This window comes from Leuresthes tenuis, unplaced genomic scaffold (assembly GCF_036924035.1).
Source record: "Leuresthes tenuis unplaced genomic scaffold, fLeuTen1.0.hap1 SCAF_9, whole genome shotgun sequence".
In the NCBI taxonomy this organism is placed as follows: domain Eukaryota; kingdom Metazoa; phylum Chordata; class Actinopteri; order Atheriniformes; family Atherinopsidae; genus Leuresthes; species Leuresthes tenuis.
Window position 1 is genome coordinate 6700083 of NW_027325363.1, and position 20242 is coordinate 6720324.

At 40.3% G+C, this 20242-nt stretch overlaps 1 protein-coding gene across 2 annotated transcripts in view; it reads right to left on the reverse strand.

The window, feature by feature from the left end:
• Positions 1 to 14796, reverse strand: part of pak4 (p21 protein (Cdc42/Rac)-activated kinase 4) — a 32676-nt gene extending 17880 nt beyond the window's left edge. Inside the window, exon 1 of one of the 2 annotated variants that reach the window (XM_072392062.1) lies at positions 14654 to 14796. The gene's annotated coding sequence lies outside the window, so the exon portion shown is untranslated. Of the gene's footprint in view, positions 1 to 5355; positions 5628 to 14653 lie in introns of those variants that run through there. The other variant, XM_072392063.1, reaches the window with a different exon arrangement.
• Positions 14797 to 20242: the final 5446 nt, after the last annotated feature.

Sequence of the window (20242 nt, forward strand, 5' to 3'; positions counted from 1 at the left end):
CCGTCTCTCTTCGTTTTAATGACGACACACAACTGAATCATAAATCTGTGAAACTGCATTACATCAAACTTTTACAGGGGGATGAAGTCGCCAAATGATGCAACCGCTGTGATCCTAAAAGGTTTGAAAAACAAACCTCATATTCTGCAGTTTGAGCTCAAAGTTTCACACGATCCTCTGCAGCAGCTACAGTAAATAAAGTCTCCATAAAAACATGGCTTCTCTCATTTTTCATCATCTGCACCCTGACACCCACTCGGCTTTCCTCCCGTTATCGGGACCATCTCATATTGACAAGTTTACAACTCTGGTGTCACATAACTCACAGTGGAAGCCTGTCATTAGTGTACGGCTGAGGCTCCAATACGCTGAATGAATGGATCCAAGCGTGGGACACAAAAACTGCTGGCTTTAGGGAGCATGAAATGAACAAAGACCGAGGAGATAGAAGGGAAAGAACTGTGAGCACAATTCAAACACTAAAGCAAGGAGAAGAATGTGGGACGGAGGGGGTTTAAGTATTTAACAAACCCAAAGTAAAAATCATATCACGGGTGGAGAGAAACTGAGCCAGAAACACAGCAGAGTGGGCTACAAGCCAACATCATTCACATTAAATTCAACACAAACTTTAAGGGGGAAAACACGTCATTTACTTCAAATCTGCATCATCAGAGACTGAATAACTCCCAGACTGCAACAGTTATCCTTCAAGCAGCGTTGGCAGAGCTTTCATAAAGACCACACAACAAAAGCAATATTCTTATTAATAAAATAAACTTTTTATATTAGACGTATGGTTACTGTTTACAACCATATTCTTCATGTGTAGCGGTCAAAAAAATATCCAAAAGTACATATAATAAACTATTTCTACATCAAAACAGAGCTTCAAACCATCCAAACCAAAGAAATAAACATTTATCCTGCAATTCGAACATTAGGAACAGTTAGCTAAAGAGTCATTTGATGACACAGAACGTCACATATTCACAGATGAGCTCTTAAATCAAAGCTCGATGAGCATTTAAAACCCAGAGAAACGGCTTCGGCGAATGTGGAAAGATCTGGAAGTCTGAGCCAGAAGAGTGGGGGTGAAAAACAGGATTTTACTGCCGCTGTCCTGAGCCAACAAATGATAAGATTTAAAGTAATGACAAACAGCAAGCTGATGACAAAGTAGGAAGTGACCAGCACCGCCTTTTCAGGACCGATACCAATTATTAGTCACCAAGGAGACCGGTGACCAAAACTGAAATCTTAAAGAGTCAAAATTATGTTCAAGTTTCCCTCCTGTTTAATTTATACATGAATACCGAAGGTGACCTCTTAAGATTTCTACAGTTTCTCAGTAAAACTGGTTCGTTACCACAGAAAAAGACGATAATACTGCAGTGTTTATTGTAGCTTTGCCTAAATCTGTTAGCTGACAGGAAGCAGCGGGTGCATCAGAGGTAAAGAAGTGCATTTTCATTTTAGTCCATCATAGCTTTCAAAATATTAGAAAATCAATACCTGTGGGGCCAATCTGATCCAATATCAGTATCAGGCTCCAATATTGATCTGATTTACAGATTAGATATCTGACTGATGTCCCGATCCACGTATGGATCCAGACTCCTCTGAGTTATAAAGGAAGTTTAGGCTTAAATCGTTTTAATTCCTGCAGTGAAACGGACACGATGGTTCAATAATTAAAATGTGTGCTCTAAGCTAATCGTGTGTAACAATCACAGCCGTTTCCAGCACAGAGCAGCTAGAAGTTTTCAGGATGAAGTTTGGACGATTTTAAGACCGAGAGCAGAGTGTGGAAATAAAGAAACGAGACGCCTGAACCAGCAGAGGGAGAAGAGCTTGACCATCAAAGTGGATCATCGTGTCTTTGGAAATGCTCTGGATTTAGGGGGCAAGTTCCAGGCACGTTCAACTGGGAGGAGACGGGGGATCAGGCCTCGGTGGAGGGATTTCATGTCCCCTCTGACCTGGGAACGCCTCGGGATCCCTGGGTTTCTCTGCTGAACCTGAAGCCTCTGCGACATGACCTTCGGTAAGTGGAGGATGATGGACAGATGGATGCAAAGAGTGCTGTAGGGTTGAGTCTGCGCTGCAAAGCAACATAACTTAACTAACCTCCGCGATAAATTATGTTAAAAGATTTCAAATCCATCTAAACGTACAGACACACATAGAGCCGTCCTAATAGGCGCTCTGCCTAAAAACTGATGTCTCATGTAACGTAACAACAATACATGCAATAATACCACATAATTATAGTGTCAATTCACCATACACCTGTTGCTTATTACTTTCTTATAGTGCTTGTTTTACACTCTTATTTATATTTATATGTGGCTTTTATGCTGCTGTTTACTATAATAAATCTAAATTCATGTTTTTCGTGTACGCCTTAAAAAAAAGTAATAAATAAAGTAGAACATTTGGATATTTTCCAGTATCAGAATAGTCACACCTGTTCATGAACCACATAAACCTACATAATTATTGATCTTCGTGTTAAAAAGTGCATTCGTTTCATACATAAAGCTCAAAGATTAAAAAACAAGAGGAAAAAGGTCCACTGGTTTCAAACAGATTAAACTATCTTCTGTCAAGGGAACCAGGCTTCAGAAAGATTGATCTTTGAGTGGACGTCAAACAGTGATTACAGTAGCTCACTCTGTCCATGTCTACAACCACAACTCTCTGCTCCTCTTTCCCATCCGATTGTTTCCAAACCTCCTCCCACATTTCCCCTTCGGCCTCCTAAATCCAACCTCTCCCTCCTTGCGTTGCTCCACTGCCGCTCATGTATGCCTGAATGAACAGTGAGAAAGCCTGTCTGCTCAGTGGCTAGGAGCCCGGCTGATGAGCTCTGGCTGAGACTGCTGTCTTCTGGCCTGATTCAAGTGTTGTACATGGGTGGTCTGCACCCCGAGAGACACCATTAATCATTGTAATGATAGGGGCTGTTTTTCATTCTAGCATTTGATGCAAGTCAACTTCACTTATCACTCAATAACTTTCCCGTTCAGTTACATCTAAACGCTGGCGTCTCCTTGGTCCAACCTCGGCCAGGAGGCCATTCATCAAACACAGAAAGGCTCCAGATTTGGGATAAATCTGCATCACTGACGTATTTAAAGGAACATAAGACAGTAAAGGTAAAAAGAAAGGTAAAAAAGTGCTTAAACCTGGACTTTATTTACAACCTAAAGAGCTCAGATTAGTTAATAGTAGTAGTATCAGTTTAATAATGAGAATAATTTCATATTATTTACAAGTAATTATATTTAAAAATACTAATTGATGCTTAAATGCTTCATTGATTTCAGTTCTGAACAAATTTCAACATCTAAATGTAAAGTTTGTGAAGTCGTAAAGAAACAACCTTGTTGTCACCTAAACAAAAAAAAAACCTGACTTTGTGAGGTGCATTTGAATGCACCATGAGGTCTGACAACACAAATATTTGTTTAACAGTGATGGAGATTTTAGATTTTACAAATATGATCTTCCGTGTCCCATGAAGCCTTTTGGTGTACGGAGACATTTTAGTGGAGCTTCTGACATATAAACATATTTCAGTTTGTAATCAACACGGATGAAATGTTTGATGCCTTCAAAACTTGTTGAATAATTAAATCTGACCGAGCCAGGAAGTCTTTCTAACCAAATGTATCATCAATAAAGGGATGTTAGCACCAATCATTCTTATCTAAATAAGCATCTTATCACATTAGATCCTTCTTGACTAAAGTTTGGGTAAAACTAAAGATGCTATGGTCTGAAAATGCCTCTTCAGGGTGAAGCTAATGATTTTCTGTCTGCAGCACAACAACAACAACAACAACAGTCGAGGGTTGAGAAAGCAGACCTGTTTGTGTGCAGCTGATCAATATCAAAATACACTGGAAGTTAAAGGTGAATCTGTCAAGATCATCCGGTTTAGCTCATACTGAGCAGATATTCCCTTTAACATAAAAGCAAATGATGACAAAGACTTTTATTATAACTTGAGCAGCCATTTTTCTTTCTGCTAAATATTCAGGTAAACTTTTTTTTTTAAATCATGACAAACATCTCAAGGACTTAAAAGATACAGTCCAACTCAAGCCAGTCACAATCTAATCAAATCCGATTCTTTAAGATTAGAATTAGTCTAATTTTAAAAAGCTGCCAAGCTAAAGACACCATCAGACTGCATCAAAACTCTGATTCAATCCCTCGTCTGTCCTGAGTGTGTGAAAAAAAAGGGAAGGGGGGGATAATCTGAGTCTTATCTAACCTAAAAACTATTTTTTAGTTTAATTAAAGAACAGATGAACTCATGCTGACCACATGTCAAGAATTAAGGCATCAAACAGTCTCTAAACGATGACCAGTAGGCACAGAAAACAAGAAGTTTCTCACAGAAAGTTAAAGCCTCCTTTGTGTGCTGTTGTTTTCATAATCTGTCAATCTTTTTATATATATTCTATATGCTACAAACCTGCTAAACAAGGTGAAATAAACCCAAACTGTTCAATGACACAGAAACACTTGCATTAGCGTGCTGTTGCTGAATCAGAGGTGATAATTAATAGCCTGTTCTCCTGGTGCTGCTAACACACACAGGACAGCACCTCTCTCCCAGCGTTTCCCAGATTTATAAAGTGCTGTGCAAACAAACTGCACACTGGCTGACCTTGGAGCTCCTGAGTGCTCCAACTAACACCAGTTTGTTCACAACACCAACAGAGGGAACTTATTTACATATAACTGTCCTGTAAAACTATTAAAACTATAAAAAAGGGCGTTAAACTCAAGTTCTACCTACCAGGTGACAGGCAACAATAAGTGTCTATTATCTAATTAGAGCACATACAAATATGATTTAACTCAGGAATGAATGAGCAGGAAGTTAACCTCCATTCTGTCTGTGCATACATGAAACCAGAAGCTACTTGTGTTGAGTGATACTAAACTAACTTTCTGCACGGAAGAGCAGGATAACTCATCCTCAAAGTAAGTTTAAACACAGCAGACACCACAAATGACCATCACCCCTCCCAGATCTCTCCATGTGTCACCAACACTTGTGCAAAGAAAGCCAGATGACAGGATGGGGGAGTCCAACAGCTGCCTTGACAGTCACTGATATGAGTAACAGGTTTCGGAGACCCCCTCCACTCTGAGCAAACAATAAAGTTATTATTCCTTTTCTCTGACTCACAGTTAATCCACGCAGTGAGTTTTTAAACAACGGAGGTTTTTGTTGTGGGAACAGCTCGGTCCCAACAACCCCGTGGGAAGTTGCACCGTCCACGGACAACTCTTAACTCGCTTTCCACACGACAAAAGGTCGGGAGTACTCACTTCTAACCGCAGGTAAGTCTCCAGCCAGCGGCGACGCACAATCCACCTGATCTCATGTCGGAAACGCAGCGGAGGACGAGGCGGGGGAGAGACAGGCTCCCTGCAGCAACAAAGTTGTTTCCGTGGAAAAAATTAAACTCTCTTCAACCTTCGGCTCGTCTTTATAAACCAACGTGACACGGACACGGATGTAAAAAACGAACGACAGCGTAAGATAAACACCCTGGACACGGACCAGTGCCGCGGCTTCGAGCTTGTAAATACGAAGTGTGTCGCATTCCTACGGTTTCAGCAAAGCGCGGCCCAGTTTCATGACGTCACCGACACACAAGCGCGCGCGCGCGCACGACCAGACACAGATTAGCGCGGGTCTATTCACAGCAATATATGTCGTGTCAACCACGGGTCATAAATCACACAAAGTCACGCCTTTCCTCCTTGTCAGAGAAACAAAACCTGCCGTCGCAGGTGTGTTGTTACCTGCGCGGTCACGTGACCACTGGACTTCCTGTTCCCAGCTTGATTTGAAGCCTGCAACTATATTCTATATTTATTTATTTATTCATTTATTTTAAACAGTAGCGGAGCAGGGTGAACAATTCAGGTTCGTATAATCTAAAAGTTTTAAGTGTCCTACTAACAGCCCAAAAACTACAGGCGACACATGCAGCAGAAAAACAACATAGTCTCTATTTTTATGGTAAACTAGATGTCAAAGATGGCCCATTAAAGCAGACACACCATCTTATTACATATGCTGTATTTTCGTGAGAAAATAGCAAACCAAAGTTGGTTTTTCTGGGTTAAAAAGTGATGTTTTAGTCTTAAAAACACTCATTCAAAGCCCATGGTTGTGTCTTTATGTGCTGCTAACAGCCCATAAACTACAGCGACATAAAAACCAGAAACTTAGTCAAAATAAATAGCTTTCTTGTATTTCTAAACAACATCCTTGGAGTAAAATATGAGCTAATAAAAATAAAAGCAGACAAGCTATTACTACATTTATTCTACATCTGCGTGGTGTTGATAATAATAATAATAATAAATAATAATGTGCACAGGGAGCAATCATTTACTCTCTGAACCATCAAGTGCGACACTTTCATTTCACCTCCAGTCAGTCATTTATGTTAATGAGAGGGTTGCGTATTCCTGCCAATATGACTCACTCTCACACAACAAGCTCTGACAGTACGACTGAAATTAGACCGCTTGTCTGATCGGGACGTGCTGCTGTGAAATACCATGCCTGCCCGCTAATATAAACAGATCTGTCACCAAACTGAGGACGCACACAGATAGTGAGTCAAGGCCAAATAACAAAACACAGTCAGAAATGTGGCCAATGTTTCCCAAGGAGCCGTGTTGGCTCCGTCTGTTTTAATCACTACTTACATGATGCTCAAACTGATGCTATGAGGAATAAAAAACAGATCTTTGACGGTGTCCCGCTTTAACTTAACAGCATTCTTAGTTTGTAATAAGTGATTAACGCTAATTTCTAGAAAGATATACAAGTTTTTAAAAATGACTTCTTACCAAGTTAAAATAATTGAAGATGTTTAACGTATGGAAATGGTTAACTGAAAGATTTTAAAATCTTTATACTCTTGCATGGTCTTTTTCAATCTTCATCAGATAACAATAATCTAACATCTAAAGGCTGAGATCAGCGTTATGAAAAGAGCTCCTTAGCTAAATCAGCCCAAACAGATCATAAAGTGTCAGCCTCAATAAGGAAAAGGCCTGCTGAGATTCCTTTGAGTGTAAAAATACAGGAGGAAGCTGTCGACTCAACGCATCAGAGCCAATCACGAGGCTAAGTTCAAACAAAGCATGCAGTGTTTCGGCCAATCAGGGCCGACTTCCAAAGGCAGGTTGTGGAATGTGGAAAGGTCAATGATAAAGACGGCGGTGTAACGACACACAGGGTAGCTCACACACACGTATTTCCCAACAAAAACACACAATGAACGGGAGACATTTTGACTCTGAACAGGCCCAAAGGGGACCGGCGCTGGCTCTGAATGTTCTGGCTGATTCAGAGAACTATTTCTGACGAGTCAGGATGGAGTTCACGAGCAAACCAGCAGCACAACTTTCAGGATGAACGGGACGGTGTTGAGGTCACCTCACAGAAACATATGGAGCCCCCTCAGGGCCACAACGTTTGTTCATTTCAAACGTCTGAAATTACAATTTTTAAACTTAAAATTTGAAAAGTAAAGTGCAACAAAAGTTATATCGGTTTGGATCCAAGTTTAATACATTTGATCAAATATGCGCCTTATAGCTCGTGTTTAACCACGACAGGCAGCGGTAAACGATAGAACCACCAGCCGAGACACCAGGCCGTCACAGTGGGCTGCACATCTGGATATTTGCAGTGTGACGGCCAGTAAAACACAGGTCAGATGGCCGGGAAGTCGCCATGTTGACGTGAACCACTGTGTGGGATACTTTATGGGCTCCCCACTGGGAGATGTCCACTTCTGAAGCGTGGCTGACAATACTGACCAATCTGGCAGCATTTATCTCTCTCAAACGGGACAAATAACCAAACTGTGTCAGCGCCACATGTTCGCTGGGCATCACGTTAACAGCGTGTACGTCAAACAAGTTGCTGCAGTTCCCACGTTTCACGAAGGCAACGCAGCAGAGGGATCCCCGTCGGTACAATCTGGAAGCTGTGGCTGACAGTTACCATGACGATGAGGCAAAAAAAGGAAGGACGCTTCGACTGGACCGTGTCGTGTCCACCGTCTATGCAGCCGTCACTTAAAAACACAGCTGTGGCTAAAAGCTGCTAATCGGTCGACTTTGTTAGAAATCCTCACCAGGTGCATGCTGGGAAATAATCTCAGAAAAATCAAATGGTCTTAAAAATAGTGACCCTGCAAGCTCTCGAGTCTTTACAAAATCTATTGTCAGTGACTTAAAACTTGTGCATGGGAGGCATTAATGTTCAGGATCTCAGTAAAGACTTCTGACTTTACTGGGAACATTGAAATTATGCAAAAAACAACTTTTTGGTGCAGTGATGGCCGACAAAGACGAGTGTTTTTTAGCTCTAATCTTGTAAATATAAACACATTTCATGCACCTTTCAGATGAAATGGCAAAACACCCATAATAATCACATAGAAATGCTGCTAGTTTATCATTATGATAGAAGAATAGCAATATAATACTTGGGCTGATTTTGGGTAAAAAAGCTAGTCGGTTACTCATATTATTCATTTAAAACCATTGCAATATGCCACGTGTCCGTAGAGGAGGTTTCTCAAACTTTCTCCTGCCAAAAGTCTATTTTATCAAACAAATTCAGAGCTGATAATGTTGCAACATGAAGAATGTTACTCATTAACACAGAAAACCACCAACATTTCATCAGTTTAACTGATTTAAATCTTTCTGGATCATGTTGAAACAAGTAAAATCCCATTTTATCCAATTTTACTCACAAGTAATCTTTAAAGTTTTAAACTTTAAATCAAGAATAAACAGCTGTAAGCCATTAGGATGTGCCAATAACACATTTAAACCCCAGTCAGCTTTACTTTGTGCTCAGCTACTCATCAAAAGTCTGTTGTGTCCCAAAAAAACAAGCAGCTTTCACACAGTGTCCCGTTAAACGCATCCTGTAAAACATGTGACTCACAGCAGCAGCACTGTCATTACGTAATGATGTCATGCTGTCAAAAACAGAAGTAATGCGCTCACATCCCCTCTCAGTAGTCATCGAGAGGTTTAAAATGATGGTTTATGGTGCAGGCGTGTCACATTCAGCAGGTTAATCTGACTCAGCGGAGGGAGGAAACTGTGATAAAATCAGTCAAATGCTGGTAAAAATGGGCTGTTTATCACTGCATTGTCACAACAATTATAACAATACAAAGTTTGGACATTTCGAAGCTAAAAGATTTCTCAGTAGCGTACAGTACTAAAAGATAGCGGATCCAATCCTGAGAAACAATACAGCGCCTGGTATCAACAGACTGAGTCCTACCTGTGTTATCCAGAGTATTCCAGCTACTGTGGTGCAAAAACTCATTGCAACAGCAGCACAACTGAGACGACACACTGCCACCATCCAGAGGTCTCTGTATTGTTGTTGTTAAACCGCTGCAACCGGGAACATGCAGGTCCAAGCATGATTTTCAGCTTAGGCTGAAGCAACCGCAGCAGCACACACAAGAACAAAGCTCCCATCTCTGTTCTTTTGGGAAATAAAGGCACTTTTTTCACATTTAATCATCATTTTTGGCCATCAAAACTTCATTAAGCCCCCTATTCTATGACTAATATTTACCTTTATCAACTGTTGTTCACAAAAGATAAATGCTTCAAATAAACAGTAACATGCTCAAATGGATGCAAAAACAGACAAAAAATACTTTATTTATGCCAAAAGGAAATTATGTTATGTTAAATAATCTTATATATGAGTAAGATGGAGGGAGGATGGAATAATTATCAATATGCAACCAATGATTTATCTTTAAAAAAGTGTAATTTACAATAAAAGCCAAAGTTTCAAGTCTCATCACGTTTTTTTTTCATTTTCATGGCGTTAAGGCTGACACATGTGGGCGTTTTCTAATAAGTTTAGAAAGAAACCTTCACATTTTTAGTTTTCTTTAAGGCTGATCATCATCTAAACTGGTTAAATTAAATGTTTCATCCCTGCATATCAAATTCCTATGATTGCATCAGTTTTTGGGTGTTTAAAATTCAGACTGCGTGGTTGAAAGAGCCTGTTATTGTTATGATATGAAATGTCTTTTTTATTCTTGCCTCTGTTCCTGAGCACCTACGGGGCTGTGTTGACGTTGGCTGCTGCCGTCATTCCAGAGAGGATTTTTCTTTTCCTCCGAGGCAATAAGCCTGGCCCTCTCCCTGGCTGTTACACCGGAGAATCATAACACAGCGTCTGATGTGTGTTGTTTCTTCTTTTACCCCCGTATGCCTTCTCTGCCCCACCCAGGGCTCACTTAATCCAGCTTATTCTGATCCTGCAGACACTTTTAACTTTTGATTAGTTTTTTCTGAAGGCTTTGGGTGGTGCAGGGTTATTTTGACCGTTTTCTGTTAACGTTGTCGTTTCTGCAGGGAACTCCCAATAAGAACCGTTTGATGAACTTTCCGGACACGTTAGAAGTCAAACAATGAAAACAACAGTCTTAATCTGCTCGTAAAAGCTGACAATGAGTGAAAGAAAATGAATTTACAACAAGTTCTTCGTGCTTTCTTCCCAGAAACTTGTTTTTTTGTCATCTCTAATGTGATTTATGGCAGTCAGGCTTTTATAAAATGCAGTATTTGCTCCATAAATCTAAATATTTGGCTGTATGAACGAGCTGAATCAAGCTGATAGCTCTGCACATCGCCTCCCTCCTGCCCTTCTCTGCAGTCCCAACAAACACATTCATCTCTGCTTTCACTCCTTCCATCTTCATACTATCTCCCTTATCGCCCGTCTCCATCTCTCCGTAACACTTAAGCCACACCTCAACATCTTCATTTTCAAGCCAATGCCATCTTTTTCTGTAAAACCTGATAAGAAGAGAAATTCGAGACCTTTAACATCGCCATGCCTGCTCATCCAGTACAGCATTAACTCAACCAGCAAGGAGACAAAAAACTAAACGATGGAGGTAAGATACAGTTATAGAAATAAAAGAATAAAAGTCATTCACATGATGTAAAGTTAACTATTTATATCAGTTAAAATTACTTGCACCATCTGAGATGCAGCTTTGCAACACTTGGGTAACCGAAGATGAACTTATAACAACAAACTGAGGAATAAAAACACATTTAATTACTTTTTAATCAATTAAGAAGTTACAGTTCAACAGATTTAGGAGTTTTTTTCCCTTCAACATCATAATCTCATATCTGATAATGAGCATCTAATTAAAAATATCCCCAAAAATCTTATGTTATTGGTCTAATGTTTGTTTTCCAGCCAGAGTTAAAACGAAATGCCACAAAGCTTAAGTTTTACTAAATGTTCATGTGCTTTGTGGCTAATTATAACCAAAAATTAGATCATTAAGACTCTGTTTCCAAATCCTGAATTTATAAACGCAGCCTCATCTGACAAACATCACCCTTCAAGCAGCTTAAAGGTGTGAATCGTGCCATAATCTCCCACAGAGAAGGTTAGAAGAGCAGGATATCTTCGACCTTTTCTCTCACAGTCCACATACTTCATGCCCATCTTCACTCTGCTCCTGTGCTTGTAAACCGTCACGTTCTCTGTTTAGAGAATCAGAAACTTTACACAATGCTAAAAGCTACTCAGAACGGGGTTGATTTAAAAAAGAAAAGCTAATTTTCACAAACCAAAGCAACTCAAACCTGAAAAGTTTCAAAACAGTGAGGGCGAACACTATATTTGCACCTGATCACTTCTGTATCAGGACAACAGCTAAATTTCATTTTAAGTTAATTATCTATTGATTTCTTTTTTAGATTAGTCGGTTAATCTTAATTTTTGGGGGACTAATCTTGTCCTTTAAACATTAGACTTTCTTGAATTTGAAATAGGATTAAATCCAACTGTAAAGCTAAAAGAAAAGAGAGAATATTGCTGAGGCTTAGTGGTGGAGGACGACTGAGTATTTGTGATCATGAAGGCCTGCACAGGCGCAGATGGGAGGTCTGGAGCTACTCATGCAGCTCTTGATATCTGCACTGAGCAACCGTCCATGATCTGAGGACCAGAGGTACACCTATGTGAAAGTTTCTGTAAGTTATTATGACTCTTATTTCCTCTAAACAGCTCATTGACAAACTGTCTCCGTCTGTCATGTTGACTCAAGCTGAACTGAACATCCACACAGAGTCAGTTTGGTCTTTAGTGGTAGAAGTGTGCTGCTGTGAGCTGTTTTTATGGCAGAAGGCAAAACGGGAGCATCACTGTGAGACAGACTGCAGGACGATTATAGCAACTGAAGCTAAATTAAAAGTCAACTGATCAATAGCTGTAACCTTTTACCATCCATTTGTTAAAACAGAATTTGTTTTAAACACAATAGATAATCAGGAAATGGCGACTCTGAGGCGCTGTTACCGTCTTTGTTTAATAGAAAAACATCCCACACACCTGTAAACAGCTCGATATAGAAACTAAATTCATAGTAATACAGCTGTTGCTTCAACTGCTGTGAGATTTTATTTAGGTTTGAGTTATTTTTAAAGATTTGCTCTTATGGTGTCACCATTATAACATGTAGCATTTAGCTTAGCTCACATCTTTAGGAAAGCTTCAGATTCTCCCCGACTGCTTTCCACTACAGGTAAGACGCTGACTATTCATAAGTACGTCAGACAAAACCACCAAACACACCGCTGACTTACACTGCTTTCAGCCTCTAGCAGCCACCTTAGTATACTGATGTGAAAGCGGCTCGGAGCTCTCAAAAGAAGTCTGAACGGCAGCTGTGTTTGCCTCTCTACACGAAGGACCTTTGGGTCAGCTCGCATCAAAGTAATGACAACATCCCTCCTGCCATCAGCTGTGCCCCCTGCTGGAGAGGTCTGTCAACAGTAACCCACAATTCCATGTTGTCTCTATCTTCATGGCTCACTTTCCAGCTGAGATTACTATAAACACCCCTCATCCAAATCCAGGTTTTCAAAATGGGCTGACGATCAAGAACAAAACTCTTAAAATAATCTACTCTGATGGCTGCCTTTTCACTAAATCCTTAGTGTTGTTTACTTAGTTGTGCTTGAATAAGAATAATTCAGGTAGAACCTGCAGAGAAATCTAAAAACACATATTTAAATGCCTCCGCTTTCCTCTGAAACAACAAAGTATTACTGTTTCATCGTCAGTTTATGAGTTCACCTACACCAGAACACATACTTTTAATGACTTTAACAGACATCACCTAAAACTAGCCAACAACAGGTGTCATTTCAACCAAAGAAGTTGGCAGTTTATATCTTAAACTGACCAAGCTTAATGCCTTTATTGTCTAATCTCAGTCAAGTGCCTGAAAATGAAAGAGAACAACAACAAACGTCTTGTTGTAATTACACCTTAATTTTAAGGCTCTAACATGCCTTAAAGTTGACCTTGAATTACTTTTTATAAAGCCATGTTAAATAAAGAGAAAGCCTCTTTTGTTCAGATCTGTCCACCCAACCACTTATAAATTTGACCATCTGCATTTTGGTGAGTGTCTTTTGACATATATTTCATGCATTTAGCAGCAAAGACAAACACAATAGTGTTGTTTTGGTCACATTTTGGATTGAGACCAAATGAAAATGACAGATTTACAACTTGGAGAAAGCGATTTGTTGCACTGGAAGGAAAAAGGGAGCAGGAGCAGACAAAAGCTCTAAAAGCATGAACTGCAAAGTAATAGTGGCATAAAATTAACAGATTTATAGACCTTGGTGTAGATGTTGCTGCTTAGGTATGATGTATAATGTGTGAGAACGGTGACCCCTCCATGCAGCTCTGGCATCCCAGGAATGTGTGGTGTGCCCAGCACTAATCGCACAACCTTGCTGACACAAAGTCTCCTTTCCACCCCCCCACCCCCCGTGCTGGGGGGACAACACGTATACAGCATATATAATACTATCTTATGTTTTTAAAAAGAAAAATAGAAAAGGGCGAAATTATATGGACGAATTATTAGAGCAACAACGCGGAGTCAAGAGGAAGAGGCGATTTAATCAAATCTCAGACAGACAATATCCTCTTTCCACTAGGAAACTTAGTCAGTCCAGACTGTACAAGGCTCAGACACCCGATCCAAGCCCTGTTTCACAGGTGGAAACGGAAGTTTGACATGGGTCGTCACGGGGAAACGATTAAACTTTAAAATGAAGGCAAGCTTTCCACATAAAAATCCAATAAGAAAATAATCTAATTTTACCAGAACCAGCTTGTTTCTTGGATTTGTCATTAAGCTTCCCAGTGAGCTTAGAGGGTCTTAGCAAGGAAACGCATCCTTCACGTAAAGTTAGCTTTGTTGTGTGTATAAAGCTTTTATGCGTTTAAACTATTTTCACAAGTGACTCGCCGCCCTTTACCTTGGTCAGTCATAGCAAATAACAAACTTTACTCTTGGCTGTAAGGGATTCTTCACATAACCCACCGATAGACGAGGCTGATCTCATCTTAGTCCCAGGCTGGCTAAAACTGAGGACAGCTAACGTTAGCCACCGCTGTTAGCGACTCAACGGGGAGAAGAGCCGCGCCACCAGCTAGCGCTCTAAGTTCACGCTTTAAGTACATTTATTACAACCGAAGGTGCTTACTCACCCAGAAAGTCCCAGGAAAACTTTTTCTGCCGCCCCCAAGGGATGTTGGTAAACTTCCCTGAGCTTAGAAGAGCATGGGCGGGCTAACTTTGGACAAACTGTATGACATTAGCCAAAGTATCACTTTCCCGGCGCCATGTTGAATAGGGATAAGAGTACATCCGGGAAACTGCAGCCGAGCACCATGGAAACGGATCAGCAACGGGTGCTCAGAGTCTGATGGCCGCTTCAGTATTCAAGGGGTTTTTGCGCATTTGTCATTTAATCTTCGATTGATTTTTGCAAAAACGTATTCTGCAGGTTTAATTAGTCATATTCAAGATTTCAGAAGCATCCATCAGCTTTTAGAGAGCCATATTCAGGAAGTTTGACGTCAAAAGTGACATCAGGTGAAGCTTCACTAGCTCTCCTTTAGCAGCCTCTTGATAATGGTGACTGGATTCCTTATTAAGGACTATAGTACTGAAGATAGAAAGAAACAACTAGTTGCAAACACATTATTGATAAATTATACCTTCTCCGTTTTCCAAGGCTAATCTAAAATCTGATCAGTCGCTGAACTCAATCTTTATCACAAAACAGAAGCCAAACATGTGGAATTAAGAAGAGACAAAACTTTAAACATTTTGTTTACAAAGTCTGCTAGTTCCCTCAACCGCCCAATTAAAAGATAATTAAAAGCTAATCTGCTATCATTTGATCCCCAGCTGATTGTATTATTGTTTCATGAACCAATGAAGGACATACGAACAATACCAGATGTCCTGGAAGAAGACAGAAACATTTATATCATCAAGTCCAACCTGAAGTTAAAAAGGTAGACCCACATACCCCATACTGATTCAGAAAAGTGAGAATGAATGGAATTATTTGTTCTGAAGGAAATTAGGATGAAGGAGCTCTGCTCACACAGAAAACCAAGGGTTTAAGCCCCGGGGTTTGTGTAGACTTTATGGGATCAGAGGACTCTGTTTAACCAAATCAATTTGTTATTAAGTCCCATGACAGAGGGGCTCCACCCAAACTGCACGTTCCCACAGAAATACACTCAGCATGACTAACTGATACACAGCAAAAATATGTTATTTAACCACTGTTAAAGGCATTGATTAGTTCAAGATGACCAGATTGTGTATTTGATTTATTTTCTTTATTTTCTTATAACGTTTTAAAAAGTTGGAACTCTGGGTAAAATGTTAATTTCAAACAGAATGCAATGATTTGCAAATTTCATACTTTATTCACAACAGAACATAGAAAACATTTCTAATGTAGGAAGTGAGATGTTTTAACAACAGTCTGTAAACATCTGGGAACTGAGGAAACCAGTTGTTGGATCTTTGGGAGAGGAATGTTGTCCCATTCTTGTCTGATTTAACAGTCCTGGGTCTTCTTTGTTGAATTATGTGTTTCATGATGCTCCAGATGTTTTCAGTTGCGGCTGATAATCTCGTTGCTGCGTCATACAACTTGATATATTAGGAACGATATTTACAAAGGCAGCACGTTATTCCAGCAGTGTCTCTGCACAGTTTGAGTTAAACAACACTGACACCTGGTGACAAAACACGTGTACTGCACAAACACGTGCCCATGCTTTTCAGTTAGCTCAGGTCTGTAGATAGAAGAAAAAATAAACACATCTGTAGTTTAATGTTCATCTATAAAATTCAAATCCAGACAAAGTCCAGACCTCACCCTGACTTTAAGAGAGCTGTGCATAAACCTCAATGAGCTGCAGCAACGTTGGACAGAAGAATGGGCCAAACCTCAACTTATTGCTGCTAAAGGTGGTTCTACGAGCTGATGGATCATGGAGTGTACTTAGTTTTTCACACACTACTTCTGTGTTTTATCCAAGTTTTTGTTCAATAAATAATTACACGGTGTAATATGTCATGCGTTGTTCAGCTAAGATAATATTTTGCTAATCTTAAGACCTGGTAAGAGAGAGTTCACTTAATTAAAAAAGATTTAATTTTGTGTTCTGGCTTTGTGTGGCTGATTATCTTGTCTTTATATTGTATAAATGTATATACATATTTATATACATGTTATATTAGCATAATTGTATACAGTAGACCCAGTCTATATTAATCTGTATCAACATGAATTGGCATAAATTAAATGGTTGCCTCTTGTTGCTTTTGTATGAAATAACCCACAAGATGAAAACTAATAAAGGCAGCTCATAAAGAAGACTTTTTACTAAATTATTCTTCGGTTTAGCAGCTTGCTGAGCAGCCTCACCGGTTTATTATCCCTCTCTGAGTTAGTAAAAACCCTGTTTGTTGAGATAGTGAGGAGCAGAACTTCGTCATCGATCCAGGCAGCAATGGTGGGCAAAGTTAGATTAGGGAGACAATTCACTGCAATATCTGGGCTTGTTTCATCACACCTCATAAATTCCAACTTTTACTTCCTTAAGATGGGAAGTGTTGAGCCATAAAATCAGACATTTATTACCCTTATTGGCTCCGATAAGCATAAGCTGTGATGTTAATAAAGTAAAAGTGGTATTCATGCGTTTTTATAGCACCGTGTCCTCACAGCAAGGGTTTGCATGTTCTCCCTGTGTATGCGGGGGTTCTCTCCGGGTTCTCCGGCTTCCTCCCACTGTCCAAAAACATGCATGTTAGGTTAATTGGTGACTCTAAAATGACTCTAGGAGTGAGTGAGCCCTGTGATGGACTGGTGACGTGTCCAGGGTGTACCCCGCCTGTCGCCCAATCACAGCTGGGATGGGCTCCAGCCCCATGTGACCCTGAGTTGGATTAAGCAGGAACAGTAAATGGAAACAACTCTGTCAGCCCGAGACTTGAGTGATCACCAAATCTTAAAACTTTACAACCGATTTCTTAGATCTTATTTCCCAAACATGATTTCCTTTCATGCTTACTTACTTGGATATTTTTTTTGGAACAAAATGAGAAATAAAGTACACACCAAATAGATTCATGTTAAGTATACTTTTAGAATAATGTACAAATCCATATTTACACTGCAGTTTTCCTCCCTCTTTGAGCTTCTTGTTGCATAACTTCCTCTACTAAGTGCCTTCATGGATAAATAATTTGAGCCAATGCAGGTTTGCATAATCTTAAAAAGAAAATCCTCCTCGCAGCAACACAGTGTCATTAACCGAGGCCGCTTTTCAAAATCATATTTGTTAATCACTCACTAAATTCCTCTATGACAAGATCACATTTCATTTGAAAGCATCTTGAAGTGTGCAGTCGCTATTTCAAGCAACAGAGGATTCAAATCTGAATAAATGAATGAGGATGAGGGTGTACCTTGAATGCTTTTCCCTCCATCTGAGCTGCTGATGTCAGCAGCCGAGAGAAGGGGCAAACTCTGAAGCCAGAGATTGATGGAGAGGTGTGAACTGCAGCCCAGTTTGTTGCTGCTGCAGACCGGACGGGACGCTCTGCTGACTCATGCGAAGCTCGTCTTCAGGTCACAGCTGCCGCAGCCTGTGAGGTAGAACCACTGCTGACAACTTCAGCTGCTAATTCAATTATTGATCGAAGGAGGCGCAGGCACTGTCAGACTGTTGCACAGCTTGGACTGAGCTGCTACAAATAATGCATGGAGTAAAATCACTGGAGCACAGTATGATGAGATTTTCTGGGTGTGTGACAGGTGATGACAGTGGGCTGAGACACGTTTTGTTCCTCTGTGATTTGATCCAGAGCAAACAACAGATAACGAGACGACGTACAATACAATAAAAACTGCAATTATGTAAGGAATGTCACAGAATCATTGTCTCTCAGCTGATCGTGATTAAAAATACAGTTTTTAGCATCAGGAGAGCTTAGATTTTGTTGTTCAGTTTGTATTAAAACCTTCAGACAATTTGGGAGTGAAACCATTTTCAAGTTTAGCTGCATGAGAAGAATTTAACAGCGACTTTTCACACCAGATTATCAACCCATGAAAGTGTTTGATAGACTGATGCGTACAGTCAGAGTCTATTTTAAGTCTTGGAGCCCAGAACATGAGAGCCAACTGAGGGAATCACTACTTGTGGGTTTCTACAGTAAAATGACCAAAACAGTTTGATTTCAGTAAAACTTTTTAATGGTTTGGAAACTGAGGATACTGATCGTTTCAGTTTTTCAGAGGAATCTGTGTCCTTTCTCGCTGAATCCAGTATTTCAGCTGCTCAACAGTCTGCGGTTGCTGTCTGATCCTCCTCTTCATGATGCTCCATACATTTTCAGTAGGAGACAGGTGTGGACTGCAGGCAGACCAATGACGTCTGACATCATCCTGCTGAAAAACCACAGACCTCCTGGGAAAATACGTCACCTTTATGGTAGTAAATTCAACCTCTGCATCAGTGGCCCCTTCACACATATGAAGTCATCCATGCCATCACAGATGCTGGCTTTAGACCTTTCTCTGATAACAGCCTGGATGATCTTTCACATCTTTGTAGAAGCAGACGTCAGTTTTTCCCCAAAAGCAGCTGAAACGTGGACTCATCTGACCACAGAACATATGTCCACCGTCTGTCTGTCCACCTGAGATGAGCTGGTGTCCAGAGAACTGGGCCGTGTTTCTCCACAGTTGATACATGGCTTCTTCCCTGTGTGATACAGCTTCAGGTTACATTTCTGGATGCAGCCGTGGACTGTGCTGAGTGAAAATGGTTTTCCAAGCTCCTCCTGAGCCCAGGTGGCTGTATTGATCTTGGTGGCGTCCAACAGTGGTTTCTCTCCTTGGCCTTTGCACACTGAGGTTTCCCCAGACTCCCTGAACCTTTTCACAATATTCTGCTCTGCAGATGCTACACGATGTTTAACTCCATTCAAGTCTCAAAGTTCATTTACACGGACCCAGATTTCTCATGCTCTGACATCAAAGCTTCAGGACATTTCTCTGTATAGAGTCCACAGTGTAAACAGCTTGCTAAAAGCTCCATGAAGCCTGTATTTATCAGATAACCTTTGGATGGCATTAGATTGTGAGTTTATCCCAGTATTTGTGTCTTTTGACTCTTTATCAATAAGTAATTTGTCAGCTTTAAACTACCAGGGCTACAAACATTCTTATAATAATATTAAACAGTGGAATTGTACATTAGAGTATCTTATTTCCATAATTATCATCACACTGGAGTATTGATCAGCCAGAGTTAGAGATTGCATTATATCTGGCACAAAAAGAGAAGTAAATCTGATCCCAACACTGATTTCAAACAGAGCACATGACTCCTCGTTAATGCTCATGGGAGAAGCCTTCACACTCCTCAGGACTCCAAAGCATTTTAAAAAGATAAACATTGGAAAGGTCATGTGCTTTCAGCGGCTGGGGAGAAGCCCAAACAGCTGCTCCTGTTTAATGTTTGGTGTAATCTGGACAACATACGAGCACAGATTTGTACAGAGAATAGATGCATGCAGGAAAAGAGGTCATTTCTACAGAAGCAGAAATGTCTCGGATTCAAAACAGCACTCTGGTAACGTCAGCTTGGCCGTTCTGGTGAAATGTCTCGGTGCTGTTTCAGCTCAGGATGACACCACAAAGTCTGCACAGACGTCTGTTTTAAGTCAGCGAGAATAACGACACACACACTGGA